This window comes from Glossina fuscipes, unplaced genomic scaffold, assembly GCF_014805625.2.
Source record: "Glossina fuscipes isolate IAEA_lab_2018 unplaced genomic scaffold, Yale_Gfus_2 59, whole genome shotgun sequence".
Taxonomy (NCBI): Eukaryota; Metazoa; Arthropoda; class Insecta; order Diptera; family Glossinidae; genus Glossina; species Glossina fuscipes.
Window position 1 is genome coordinate 6,894,100 of NW_023998431.1, and position 5,210 is coordinate 6,899,309.

General features: G+C 35.2%; 1 long non-coding RNA gene across 1 annotated transcript; it reads left to right on the top strand.

Annotated features, from left to right (window-relative positions):
* Positions 1 to 334: 334 nt before the first annotated feature.
* Positions 335 to 2,059, top strand: LOC119637500. The gene is made up of 3 exons (XR_005247261.1): positions 335 to 499; positions 1,422 to 1,701; positions 1,773 to 2,059. It is a non-coding gene; the product is annotated as an uncharacterized LOC119637500 (long non-coding RNA).
* Positions 2,060 to 5,210: the final 3,151 nt, after the last annotated feature.

The following is a 5,210-nucleotide window of genomic DNA, read 5'->3' on the forward strand; positions in this document are numbered from 1 at the left end:
GATCGAAAACTATCCAAATGCCTTCCTCTATCTCTCTCTCTCTCTCTCTCTCTCTCTCTCTCTCTCTCTCTCTCTCTCGTAAAAATCGTATTAAATGTTTTTGCACGGAAACTAACTATTGCTTATATATAACAAAACGTTCTCAAGAAAAAAAGGGAAAGAAGAAAGGGGAATTGAATTTTTATACTCAGGTGTTTACAACGTCCCCGATCGAAATGATCAGGACGATGATGAAGGTGACGGCGATTACGGTGAAGATCCAGGCTCTACTGAATGTAATTATCAGCTAATGGAAAAGCAACATCAGCTGGAGAAGATGACAACTGAAAATTCAATAAACGAAAAGATTCCAATTGTAATCAACGCTACAAAACGTGATATAAGTTCAAGCGAGGAGAACGGTACGCAGGATGACGTTCTAGAACATGACTCGGATCGCATGTTTCTATTAAATTTGTCGCTGTATTTGCATAAGGTTGGCGATCAAGAAAAACAAAAAGTAAGACAAAAATTACAAAACGTTTTCTTTATGTTTGTTTTAATTTATATTTACAATTGTATATAAAAGTCTTACAAATTAGAAAAATTCACAAGTATTATCGAAAATTTGCAAAAATTGGTATTATATTTTCCATAACTTCAATGCACATAAAAAGAGAAGAAAAAAAAGGAATGAGCAGTCTGCAGGTGCTGTTGAAACGGGGTAGGGGTGGGTGTTCCTGTAAGTGAGGGTAAGGGACAGGGAAAAGGGACTAACGGACGAAGAATCAACCAATGGATAGCGAACAGTATAGACAACGGGCCTTACAGACGGACTTACGCCATGTGTCGGGGTGCAGCTTGTGAGCCGAACACCTCGGAAACATTTTTTGTCGTACAGCACGGGAAGGCAGAAAAGAAAATATAAAAATCATAAAGCTCTGCCGTGAAGTAGCTATGCCTATGATAAGGGCGCACTCCTGAGCGGATTACTTGAAATATTAAGAAAGGATATGGACAAAGTCAAATCCAAGTACGTTAATCTTAATCTGAGGAGCAGAACCTTAAAATCCAAAATGCGAAAGTTGAGGCTTACAAGGCCACATCGGTTCCTAAATAGAACAGTTATTTTCCCCGCTTGACTATCGCAGAGTTTCAAAGGACTTGTTCAGTTATAACATTGCTCACTTTTAAACTTCATTAAGAGAAGAAAAAAAAGTCGAACTTGATCACGTGTCAGAAATGAAATTGATTCGCAAGATGAGACGTAGAAAATAGCCGATGACTTCAATAATAGGCGGAGCCTTCCTCGATACATTGGTGAAATAGATTGCAAACACGTAATTGGTGTGTGTCCCAGAAAATCCGTATTTGATTTTTTCAATCATGCAAAAAATACTTTCTATAATGTTTGTTACTTATTTTTATCTTATTTTCTATAGTTTTATGGGCAGACAAAAAGAGTTCTGGTTTTCAAAGTGATGGGAAGCGTTTTGAAGCATGTTTGGAGGCAAATGACATAACCTTCACATCGCGTACTAGTTTCGTAACGCTGAACGATGAGTGTCTCGCAAGTGCCAGAGAAAAGTGCCGAACTAATCGTCAAGGCTGCTATCTTATTTCGCAATAGTGAAGATGGTTGTCCCGAAGACCTGTGCAGAAAAGAATTTAACTGATTCGACAGGGCGCGATGTCTCTCAAAAATTCCAAAAAGACTATCATGTAAGTTTCGAGATATTTTAAAGCATTACCTGTTTAGTACTGCTGTAAGTTATTTGGTTATTTTGCTCTAGATATATCATACACCTAATCCATTTAATTTAAATAAGACACGTATTGATGCTCTTCATACCCATTACCGAAGGATGATGGGTACATTCGTTTCGTCAAACCGTTTGTGACACCCACAAAGACCACACAAAGTACTTATATTTGCAATCAGCATCAAATTCTGAATCTGTGTAAGCATACCCGTCTATGTCAAGTCTTTTGTAAACAATCTCCTGGCCGCAAAAATGAAAGTATCGCATTTAAATTTGGTAGAAAGATACGAAGTTCTCGCAAGCAGATTGCTATTTGGAATGGGCCAAATCTGTTGAAGCAGACGGCCACCACTCTAAACTAAGTTATTAAATAATATAGAGTAGTATAATTTAAACTTACATATAACATAAATCAAGGATATGTGTGCCGTTTCGTATCGTTGTTTTGTATTATATCGAAACCACTTTTTATGAAACCTAGAAATAATATAATTCAAAGCAATGGGTACCATGTTATATCGAATGCATGTCCTAAGGTGCAAAATTTGATGTTAGTTTAAATTTCGTCCCACAATATTAATAAATGAAAGTAACGTTAACTAGAAGTTTTAATGAAAAAAAAAAAACATCCCACTTGCCGTTATGATATAATATAAAAACCATTAACGAAATATTCGAAAGATAGTTATGCCGATCATAAAATTAGTGTTCATCAAACATCACGGCTAATCGACTTTTTGTTTGTTCTAAAGCTTACTTGGGGCTTCTTTTATTAACGATAAAAATAAAAATAAAAGTAAAAAGCAATTGAGAAATAAATGAGCACATTATAGTTCCCCGGACCGATTCGCTTAATACTGTTATTCATTCATTTTCGTGATAATATAGCAAAAATTATATATTATATTTATGTAAAGACGCACTTTTTATGAAAGCATATTAGAGAGTGGCCAAGAAGTCGTTTGATATGATCCAAATTTTGCAAAATTAATTTACTTTTCAATGGCCATACTATTTTTTAGTTGCTTCAGTCATACAAAACTACAAATTAGACCTTTTTTCCTATAACGGTTTGTTTGTCCTATCTGTGGGGTGGTTTAGATAATAGACCTGCGAAATGCAAACTCATTACGGTGAAATTTTTTGATAAATTGCTACTGCGGACCAATTTTCATCATAAAATATTGAAAGTAAAACCTTTGTTTAAAACGTTTACTATTCTTGAAAACCCTTGCACGGATCCAAGATCCAATGGGGTCCAAAGAATAGTTCGTTATGTTAAGTTATTATTGTGAATAAAATGCTGAAAATGGGTCTTTCTTACCATACATTTTCATAGGAACGGTTCTACCGGAAGAGATTCAACAAATTGTCTCATTCGATCCAGAGCAGCGATTTTTGTGAAGAAATTTTGAAGATTGCAAGTTTCCCTCATATAGCGGCTTAACAAAATAAGACGTTACTTAAGGTATAGTCAAAATAATGGTCCCATCCGAACCATTAAAAAAACTAATTTCTTTACAATCGAGGTAAAATGCTACAACAAGATAGAGATAAAATGTTTTGGTTTTTTATTTGAAAGAAGAAAATTAAAATCGTTGCCTTAGATATGCCCACAAGTGACCCCATCAATATTGACACTTTTTAAAAGGATAAATGCGCTATTTGTAACCCACCAGAAATCTGCGGAATCGATGCTGTTGCACTAGTTCACGCGGATTACTCAAAATAAGAAATTTTCAGCAACGACTTCCACAAGCTTGGGCCGCGTAAGGATCGAATAATCCAAAAGAGTTTTTCTTTATTATTTTGCTAATGCCTGCCTCGTTAAAGGCAAGGGCTAGGGAACCGCAACGTTAATTGCATGTATTCCAGCAGAATAATAAAAAGAAAGAGTGCACTATTCTTGCACCACAGTAGTTGAATTAATGCATGAATCGTTATCTTTAATTTCGGCTTTTATATACTCCTTATAACTAAAAGAATAATAATAACAGCAAATAAAATGGTTCAAAAATGCCAATATGCATAAAGGAATGAAAAATATATGCTGATCTAAAAATCAGCAGAATTACAATTTGCGAAATTTGATTACTGCAATAAACCCGATATTACCCATAATTACGCTGACACACATGCAAAAAGTAAATCCGATTTTTACCTTTTTCTTTAAAAGACAAGTATGTGTACATTACACGGCCCTTGCCAAGACTTTATGAAATAGTTGCAATTACATACTTCGGTACAGCCGATCCCATTAGCAAACACGGCATCACCTGCTCTGTTAAATCGGACAATGTCGGTTTTCCCCATAATCTCTAATATCGTTGTCTTCAGTGTGTCATCTGCAGGAGTAGCCTTGCGTCTCGATAAGAAACTTGTCCAACCACTCAAACCCTAAAAGAAAAATACTGTAGACCGTTTTGTCAACGTATGCAATTCACGGCCGCTTTTACTTCAATCCTAAGATATATAAAACAGATAATTTAAATTTTGCTCTTATTGCCGAGGACTTCGTCGATTTCCATTCCCTTCCCTTCAGATATCCATTGTTTCTTCTTTCGAGCCTTATTCTCGGGTTAACATTGACAATGTTAAACTAATCTCCAAGATAACATGGACACCCAAGGTCTAATAATAACCATTACGCTCTATATCTCTTTCAACTTGTTTATAAAATAGTTATGTCTCAATATTATTCATATCGATCTTCGAACAGTTCATACTTTATTGAAAATGCAATGAAAATAGCACAACCCGGCTGCAAGTTTGTGCAACAGAATGAAATCAACCTAATGATATCTTTATTACAACAATTTAGCGGCGTCCAAAATGTTTGCCCAAGCACACGACATGAGAGAAAATCAGCTGTTTTTTATTTTTTCCTTTGACATATTTAGTACCGTTACTGTGTTGTGCGATATAGTCAAACGACGTAGCAAGAGATTTGTGATCTGCATAGATGATAAATGGTGGGCTTTCCGAGAAGTATTGGAAATATATCCCTTGTGGTTCTCGATCGTAAGTTCTGTAACGACTTTGTGTTTCCGTAAACTTTTTTGAAAAGAATTCAAGCGATACCCAACAATCATTGAAATATTGTTGTAAAACTGCCCCCATACCAAAATCTGAAACGTCAAACCAAAGCAATAGAGGTGATGTTTCGATCAGAGCGGCTAGAGGTGAAGCGTCATTAACTGTGTTTTTTTTTCAAAACTTAAATTTGTTTCTTAGTTTATCAGTTCAAACAATTTTTAGTTTACCGTTTTTTTTTACCTTTTTTTAAATCATGGGCAAAATGTGCGTGTCTTCCGGCTGATGAATTTTTGATAAAAATTAATAAAATGAATATATTGACTAAGACCGTGTACCTTTTCTGGTAGGTCATATTGTTCTATTGATTTTACACGTCGTGGATTTAGTAGTAAACCTTACGATTTTGATAAAAGAAACTCTTCCCAAATTGGT